We start from the raw sequence: 9992 nt of genomic DNA on the forward strand, positions 1-9992 counted from the left end.
TCGTGCCATGAAAAAATCAAACTCCTGGGTTGTAGATTCTGCACAAACCACTTCTGGGACTGGGATTATCATAACAAACCGTCGACACCATGTCAGCATCCCTCCGAACATCCACTAAAAAACAGCACTTGTCCAGCATCAAAAAATGGGAGAAGTACTGCTTGGATACAGGGACCACCTACTCAACCGCTACAATTACCAACGTACTGGAATTCCTGGCGAACCTTCACCACGATAAAGGACTCAGCTACAGAGCCATCAACACAGCTAGAATTGCCCTGTCTGTCTATTTAAAACCAGCTCCAGGACAACAGGCCATGGGGTCCCACCAGCTGGTGGTCAAACTAATGAAGGGTATTTACAACTCTAACCCCCTAGATCAAGGTACACCCATATATGGGATGTCAGTGTGGTCCTGACATACCTCAGGGGATGGCCACCAGCCAGATCCCTCAACCTGGAACCATCCATGCTCAAAACACTCATGTTGATGGCACTTGTAGCTGCACAGAGGGTTCAGTCACTACACCTATTGCGACTGGACACCATGCTCACAGCTCCAGACCAGATCTCTGTCGTTATCCAGGGAATGATCAAACAGAGCAGACCAGGAACACCTAATCCAGTCGTGGAATTCCGGGCTTACCCGCCAGAAACACGGTTATGTGCCATGACCCTATTATCCTACATAGACACAACCAAAATATTCGAGGGAGATGAAAAGCCTTGTGGGTCAGTCATAAAAAACCTTATGGTCGGGTGACGAGCCATTTCGAGATGGCTCAAGCAGGTGCTAAAAGCTGCTGGGTTAAAAACTAACATGTACAAATTTCATTCCACCAGGGCAGCATCCACGTCGACGGCTAAAAAAATGGACGTGCCTATAAATCACATCCTGGCTACAGCAGGATGGTGGGGGGGAAAGACCGTTCAGAAATTTTATAATAAGCCGTTGGCAAAACCTGTTTTATTTGCAGGAAAGATTTTACAGACTGCAAATATTTAATTTAAGCCCAGGGGAGCAATTTAATTTCTTTGTTGTTATTGTTAAAATACCATTGTGTTTTTCTGCAAACAGATTCATTGGTTGGTTACGATAACACACTTCCTCCCTCAAAGACTTCGGCAGTGATGTAGTAATAACTGTTACACGGTTTGAAATCACAGAGCTTTGAAATCTTCACGGAATCACTCACGTGACTCCGAAGTAAAATAGTAAGTTTAAACGAGAATTTACCAGTTTGAAGTTTGATCTGTATTTTATGAGGAGTTACGATGAGGGATTACGTGCCCTCCGCTCCCACCCTCAATAATATGGGTCAAATTCATAAACTGATGTCTCCTTATCTTTACTATGTTTACTTCAATAACTGTGTCTATCTGTGATTCCACACCACTGCTTTGAAGTATGCCGCGCATGCGTGCTGAACGGGTTCTTCACGTAATCCCTCATCGTAACTCCTCATAAAATACAGATCAAACTTCAAACTGGTAAGTTCTCGTTTAATCTTACTATTATACTGCATCTGCCATGCATTTGCCCACTCACCCAGCCTATCCAAGTCATATTGCAGCCTCCTAGCATCCTCCTCACAGCTAACACTGCCCCCCAGCTTCGTGTCATCCACAAACTTGGAGATGTTGCATTCAATTCCCTCGTCCAAATCATTAATATTTGGATGCTGGAGTCAATTAGTAAAGATGTTATAGCAGCGCATTTAGAAAGCACTGATGGGATCAGTCAAAATCAGCATGGACTTATGAAGGGGAAATCATGCTTGACTAATCTTTTGGAATTTTTTGAGGCTGTAAGAGGTACAATGGATAAGGGAGAGGTGGATGTGGTGTATCTGGACTTTCAAAAAGCCTCTAACAAGATCCCACACACGAGATTAGTATGCAAAATTAGAGCACATGGTATTGGGGGTAGGGTATTGACATGGATAGAGAACTGGTTGGCAGACAGGAAACAAAGGATAGGAATTAACGGGTCCTTTTTAGAATGGCAGGCAGTGACTAGTGGGGTGCCGCAAGGTTCAGTGCTGGGACCCCAGTTGTTTACAATATATATTAATGATTTCGACAAGGGAATTAAATGTAATATCTCTAAGTTTGTGGAAGACACAAAGGTAAGTAGCAGTGTGAGCTGCGAGGAGGATGCTATGAGGCTGTACGGTGACTTGGATAGCACGACTTGGAAATTGCTATCACAATATGGAGGGAACCGGGGGACAGGGTGGACACAATATTTTGGCGGCCGCGCACTCATTCGCACACTCACACACATGCGCAAGGCTTCAGAGGCTCAATCTAGCGCTAAATGCAGCTCAACTCTGCCTGTCTCGCTGGGTTAACCTACAGCCCTGCCTGGACTGACGGGACACCAGCGCTGCTTCTCCGTGCTGGCTGTAAACCTGGGCCATATTTCCCGTAAGCCCAGGCAGGTCTGTAGGTTAACCTGGCGGGACAGGCAGAGTTGAGCTGGATTTAGCGCTGCTTCTCTGCGCTGGCTGTGGGCCTGGGGGCACCACGCCCATCTGACTCCCGACATCTCTGGCCACCCGTGGGGGTGGGGGGGGGGGGGGGCACGGGTGGGGACGGGACAGCGTCGGAGAGCCGGGATGGATCCTGGCTGCGGATGAGGCGAGGTCTGTGCCGAAAGTGTTTTCGCACATCTCCCTCCTCCAATCACCACAATCTATCCTCAGTCCCACCCCCTCCCCAACTCCTCCCTCCTCCAATCATCGCGCTGAATCATCATGTCCCGCCCCCATTGCTTGCTGACCGACGTCTCTATCGTCCAATCGGCGCCCTCGATCAGCAGTCCAACCCCCACTGTCTCGCGGAAAGCGGAGATTTCACCGGGTTTTAAAATCCGGATTTAAAAAATGGGGGGAGGTCCCCACCTCTCAAAACATGGGAGGGGACGTGTCCCCCCTGGCCCCCCCTGGATTTCCGCCCCTGTTGGATAGGTTGGGTGAGTGGGCAAATGCATGGCAGATGCTGTATAATGTGAAAAAATGTAAAGGTTATCCACTTTGGTGGCAAGAACAGGAAGGCAGATTATTATCTGAATGGTGTCAGATTAGGAGAAGGGGGGGGGTGCAACAAGACCTGGGTGTGCATGTAGTACATCAGTCACTGAAAGTAAGCATGTAGGTTTAGCAGGCAGTGAAGAAAGCCAATGGCATGTTGTCCTTCATTGCAAGAGGATTTGAGTTTAGGATTAAGGAGTTCCTACTGCAGTCGTACAGGGCCCTGGTGAGACTGCACCTGGAGTATTGAGTGCAATTTTGGTCTCCTAATTTAAGGAAAGACATTATTGCTATTGAGGGAGTGCACCGTAAGTTCACCAGATCAATTCCCGGGATGGAGGGACTGACGTATGATGATAGAATGGGTCAACTGAGCTTGTATTCGCTGGAATTTGGAAGTATACCTACGTCAGACTGGTGTTGTGAGACAGCAGCTCTATTGTGGCATCACTGTGCCACCACTATTAGGCTGAGTTAAATTAGTATTAGAAAAATAACATAAAAACCAAAAACAGCAATAGCAACACAATAAAACAGCACCGTTAATATCTCAGCGGGTCAGGCAGCATCTGTGGAGGAAATGGTTTGGTGACTGATTGAAGAATGGTCTGCACGTCCGATCAGCAGAGAAGGTTAGTGGCTGCAACCTTCCCTCCATTGATGAACTGTACACTTCAAGGGCCAGGAAGCGAGCGGGCAAGATCATCTCTGACCCCTCTCACCCTGGCCACAAACTCTTTGAATCACTTCCCTCTGGAAGGCAACTCTGGACTGTCAAAGCTGCCACAGCCAGACATACAAACAGTTTTTATCCATGAGTAGTTGCTCTACTCAACAGCCAAAAATCTGTAGCCTCCCTTTGATCTGGTATTTTGTTGAATCACATGCTTGATCAATAGTGTTTTATCATTAATATACAAACATAGAAACATAGAAAATAGGTGCAGGAGGAGGCCATATAACCATATAACAATTACAGCACGGAAACAGGCCATCTCGGCCCTACAAGTCCGTGCCGAACATCTTTTTTCCCTTAGTCCCACCTGCCTGCACTCATACCATAACCCTCCATTCCCTTCTCACCCATATGCCTATCCAATTTACTTTTAAATGATACCAACGAACCTGCCTCCACCACTTCCACTGGAAGCTCATTCCACACCGCTACCACTCTCTGAGTAAAGAAGTTCCCCCTCATGTTACCCCTAAATTTCTGTCCCTTAATTCTGAAGTCATGTCCTCTTGTTTGAATCTTCCCTATTCTCAAAGGGAAAAGCTGATCCACATCAACTCTGTCTATCCCTCTCATCATTTTAAAGACCTCTATCAAGTACCCCCTTAACCTTCTGCGCTCCAGAGAATAAATACCTAACTTATTCAACCTTTCTCTGTAACTTAGTTGTTGAAACCCAGGCAACATTCTAGTAAATCTCCTCTGTACTCTCTCTATTTTGTTGACATCCTTCCTATAATTGGGCGATCAAAATTGTACACCATACTCCAGATTTGGTCTCACCAATGCCTTGTACAATTTTAACATTACATCCCAGCTTCTATACTCAATGCTCTGATTTATAAAGGCTAGCATACCAAAAGCTTTCTTTACCACCCTATCTATATGAGATTCCACCTTCAAGGAACTATGCACGGTTATTCCCAGATCCCTCTGTTCAACTGTATTCTTCAATTCCCTACCATTTACCATGTACGTCCTATTTTGATTTGTCCTGCCAAGGTGTAGCACCTCACATTTATCAGCATTAAACTCCATCTGCCAGCTTTCAGCCCATTCTTCCAAATGGCCTAAATCACTCTGTAGACTTTGGAAATCCTCTTCGGGTCCTTTTCACAATGGCAGGCAGTGACTAGTGGGGTACCGCAAGGCTCAGTGCTGGGACCCCAGCTATTTACAATATATATTAATGATCTGGATGAGGGAATTGAAGGCAATATCTCCAAGTTTGCGGATGACACTAAGCTGGGGGGCAGTGTTAGCTGTGAGGAGGATGCTAGGAGACTGCAAGGTGACTTGGATAGGCTGGGTGAGTGGGCAAATGTTTGGCAGATGCAGTATAATGTGGATAAATGTGAGGTTATCCATTTTGGTGGCAAAAACAGGAAAGCAGACTATTATCTAAATGGTGGCCGACTAGGAAAAGGGGAGATGCAGCGAGACCTGGGTGTCATGGTACACCAGTCATTGAAAGTGGGCATGCAGGTGCAGCAGGCAGTTAAGAAAGCGAATGGTATGTTAGCTTTCATAGCAAAAGGATTTGAGTATAGGAGCAGGGAGGTTCTACTGCAGTTGTACAGGGTCTTGGTGAGACCACACCTGGATTATTGCGTACAGTTTTGGTCTCCAAATCTGAGGAAGGACATTATTGCCATAGAGGGAGTGCAGAGAAGGTTCACCAGACTGATTCCTGGGATGTCAGGACTGTCTTATGAAGAAAGACTGGATAGACTTGGTTTATACTCTCTAGAATTTAGGAGATTGAGAGGGGATCTTATAGAAACTTACAAAATTCTTAAGGGGTTGGACAGGCTAGATGCAGGAAGATTGCTCCCGATGTTGGGGAAGTCCAGGACAAGGGGTCACAGCTTGAGGATAAGGGGGAAATCCTTTAAAACCGAGATGAGAAGAATTTTTTTCACACAGAGAGTGGTGAATCTCTGGAACTCCCTGCCACAGAGGGTAGTCGAGGCCAGTTCATTGGCTATATTTAAGAGGGAGTTAGATGTGGCCCTTGTGGCTAAGGGGATCAGAGGGTATGGAGAGAAGGCAGGTACGGGATACTGAGTTGGATGATCAGCCATGATCATATTGAATGGCGGTGCAGGCTCGAAGGGCCGATTGGCCTACTCCTGCACCTAATTTCTATGTTTCTATGTTTCATTATCCACAACACCCCCTATCTTGGTATCATCTGCATACTTACTAATCCAATTTACCACACCTTCATCCAGATCATTGATGTACATGACAAACAACAAAGGACCCAACACCGATCCCTGAGGCACTCCACTAGTCACCTGCCTCCAACCTGACAAACAACCATCCACCATTACCCTCTGGCTTCTCCCATTCAGCCACTGTTGAATCCATCTTGCTACTCCTGCATTTATACCCAACAGTTGAACATTCTTAACCAACCTTCCATGAGGAACCTTGTCAAAGGCCTTACTAAAGTCCATATAGACAACATCCACTGCTTTACCCTCGTCAATTTCCCCAGTAACCTCTTCAAAAAATTCAAGAAGATTAGTCAAACATGACTTTCCAGGCACAAGTCCATGCTGACTGTTCCTAATCAGACCCTGTTTATCCAGATGCTTATATATATTATCTCTAAGTATCTTTTCCATTAATTTGCCCACCACTGACGTCAAACTAACAGGCCTATAATTGCTCGATTTACTCTTTGAACCCTTTTTAAACAATGGAACAACATGCGCAGTACGCCAATCCTCGGGGACTATTCCCGTTTCTAATGACATTTGAAATATTTCTGTCATAGCCCTTCGAGCCAGCACCGCCATTCATTGTGATCATGGCTGATCGTCCCCTACCAATAACCCGTGCCTGCCTTCTCCCCATATCCCTTGACTCCACTAGCCCCTAGAGCTCTATCTAACTCTCTCTTAAATCCATCCAGTGATTTGGCCTCCACTGCCCTCTGTGGCAGGGAATTCCATAAATTCACAACTCTCTGGGTGAAAAAGTTTTTTCTCACCTCAGTCTTACATGACCTCCCCTTTATTCTAAGACTGTGGCTCCTGGTTCTGGACTCGTCCAACATTGGGAACATTTTTCTTGCATCTAGCAGGACAGGCAATGTCTTATTATTATTATTAATGTTTAGTGTTTTTTGAGTCATTCGTAACTGTCACTGTATGTCATGTTGTTACTTGTGGGCGGAGCACCAAGGCAAATTCCTTGTATGTGAATACTTGGCCAATAAACTTACTTACTTACTTACTTAAACTCGAAATGTTACCTGTGTGTTCCATCTACAGATAGACGCAAAGTGCTGGAGTAACTGAGCTGGTCAGGCAGCATCTCTGGAGAACGTGGATAGGTAACGTTTTGGGTTGGGACCCTGCTACAAATGCAGCCTGACCAGCAGAGTTACTCCAGCTTTTTCATCATCACTCTCTCCACTTCACGCCAGAGAGTGCCGTGCAATTCCAGCGATGAAAGGCAGATCACAAATACAATCGAGGTTGACAACAAGAGTTTACTCCGAGTGAAAACCAAAACGAATCGCAATCTTTTCTGACTTAGATGTTTTTATTCAGAAGTGTGCAGGGAGGAACTACTGCTGCGGGTTTAAGTCAAAGATAGACACAAAATGCCGAGTAAGTCAGCGGGACAGGCAGCAGCATCTCTGGAGAGAAGGAATAGGCGACGTTAGAAGGGTCTCGACCCGAAAGATCAGCCAATCCCTCCAGAGATGCTGGCTGTCCCGCCCGAGTTACTCCAGCATGTTTTGTCTCTCGTTAGATTCAGAAGTCGCCCTTTGACGGCTGCGCTGATAGCAGGGCAGATAAAAGACGGCCCAAACACTGCAAGAGAGAGTAATAAACACAATGCCACATGTAGGGAGGAAGGATTACACCTTAAGATAGACATAAAAGGTTGGAGCAACACAGCGGGACAGGCAGAAACTGCAGATGCTGGTTTACACCAAAGGTAGATACAGAACGCTGGAGTAACTCAGCGGGAAAGACAGCGTCTCTGGTGAAAGGGGATTAGGCGACTTTTCGAGTCGAGACCCTTCCTCAGACTGCCCTTTGGAGTTTGGACCCTTTTCTCCACAGATGCTGCCTGACCAGCCTCGAGTTACTCCAGCACTTTTGCGTCCCTGGACAAAAATGTCACTTACTTACTTGTGGAAGCGAGATTCTTGTGCAGATGTGTGGAGCGCCCGGAGCCTCGGCGTTCAGCGTTTACAGGTAAAGGCGGAGGCGTGCCGTGAAATTCCAAGAAATTTAAAGGAAATAACCAGTTTGAGGAGTAGCCCAGTAATGCAACTCCCACATCCGCTGAGTGTCAGGTAGATGAGATAGCAGCAGGTAAAATTGTGACTGGGCTGGAGAACAAGCAGAAATAGGTTCACGGTGAAGGGGAAAAGATTTAAATAGGAATCTGAGCGGTAGCTTTTCACACAAAGGGTGGTGGGTGTACAGAACGAGCCGCTGGAGGAGGTAGTTGAGGCTGGGACTATCCCAACGTTTAAGAAACAGTCAGACGGGTACATGGATAGGACAGGTTTGGAGGGATATGGGCCAAACGCAGGAGGGTGTGGGACTAGTGTAGATGGGACATGTTGGCCGGTGTGGGCAAGTTGGGCCGAAGGGCCTGTTTCCACACTGTTTCACTCGATGACTATCTAACTTGACTCGCTCGCTCTCTGACACTGCCTGGCATTGCATTCGGTAGCAAAGTGTCAGAAAGATACCTGGGAGGTCTGATCAATAAGGTGTAAAGCAAAGAAGATCTTTGGTGTAAAGTATCAGATTGAAAAACCCGCCACAGTTTCATGGGCTGGGCACCCACACAACTCTGCTGCCTGTCTCGCTGAGTTGCTCCAGCATTTTGTGTCTAACTTCTGCGTTTCTAAGAAGCCACGCTTTACACAAATGTGGACTCAGTCTGCAGAACGATCTCGATCTCAAAAACGATCTCGGTCTCGATAGACACAAAATGCTGGAGTAACTCAGCGGGACAGGCAGCATCTCTGGAGAGAAGGAATAGGTGACGTTTCGGGTCGAGACCCAACTTCTTCAGACTGAGATCCTTCTTCAGAACCTCAGTGAGAAGAAGGGTCTCGACCCGAAACGTCATCCATTCCTTCTCTCCGGAGATGCTGCCTGTCCCGCTGAGTTACTCCAGCATTGTGTGTCTGTCTTCTGTGGAGACAAGGAACAGCAGATGCCGGTTGATGGACGGAAGGACACAAAGTGCTGGAGTAGGGTCTGAAGAAGGGTCTCGACCTAAAACGCCACCAATTCCTTCCCTCCAGAGATGCTGCCAGTCCCGCTGAGTTACTCCAGTTTTTTGTGTCTAAGCTGGAGTGACTCAGCAGATCAGGCAGCATTGTCGTGGTTAAGAGACTCATGGTTGGATAAGATGACACAGACCAGGCCCGTACGAAGCTTTCCAAAAAGGGGGGTGGCATGACAGGATTACAAAAAATGTAATGTGAAATAGTGTGCGCACTGCGCACATCATGAGCGCGAAGTATGAAGCCCCTCAATGCCGGGGTCCAGGGCCCAGGAAGCTCTGGGGTTTTAGATGCTCTCTGAAGCATTCTGAGCCTTATTTTGGAGCATTTTTGCACCAAATTTCTGACCAATAATTCAGAAATTAACAGGAATCTGAGGTAGCTTTTTCACACAAGGGTGCTGGGTGTATGTAACGAGCTGCCAGAGGAGGTAGTTAAGGCTGGGACTATCCTAATGTTTAAGAGACATTTGGACACGTACATGGATAGGACAGATTTAGATGGATATGGGCCAAGGAAAAGCAGTTCCAATTATTTGATATTATTTGATATTGCTTAAAATTATTCATATGGAGGAGAAAATATAATAGCTCTAAAACCTACCTTATAACCATATAACCATATAACAATTACAGCACGGAAACAGGCCATCTCGACCCTTCTAGTCCGTGCCGAACACGTATTCTCCCATAGTCCCATATACCTGCGCTCAGACCATAACCCTCCATTCCTTTCCCGTCCATATAACTATCCAATTTATATTTAAATGATAAAAATGAACCTGCCTCCACCACCTTCACTGGAAGCTCATTCCACACAGCCACCACTCTCTGAGTAAAGAAGTTCCCCCTCATGTTCCCCTAAACTTCTGTACCTTCATTCTCAAGTCATGTCCCCTTGTTTGAATCTTCTCTACTCTCGGTGGGAAAAGCTTATCCACGTCAACTCT

The 9992-nt window shown here is 46.4% G+C and overlaps 1 protein-coding gene across 5 annotated transcripts in view; it reads right to left on the reverse strand.

Moving 5' to 3' along the window:
• The window catches only part of LOC116974635 (interleukin-13 receptor subunit alpha-1-like), a 49745-nt gene extending 41694 nt beyond the window's left edge, over positions 1-8051 (reverse strand). For 3 of the 5 annotated variants that reach the window (XM_033023322.1, XM_033023321.1, XM_033023319.1), the window contains exon 1: positions 7926-8013. The gene's annotated coding sequence lies outside the window, so the exon portion shown is untranslated. Of the gene's footprint in view, positions 1-7921 lie in introns of all 5 variants that reach the window. The other 2 variants (XM_033023323.1, XM_033023320.1) reach the window with 1 other exon arrangement.
• Positions 8052-9992: the final 1941 nt, after the last annotated feature.

The sequence above is a fragment of the Amblyraja radiata genome, chromosome 6 (genome assembly GCF_010909765.2).
Source record: "Amblyraja radiata isolate CabotCenter1 chromosome 6, sAmbRad1.1.pri, whole genome shotgun sequence".
NCBI lineage: Eukaryota > Metazoa > Chordata > Chondrichthyes > Rajiformes > Rajidae > Amblyraja > Amblyraja radiata.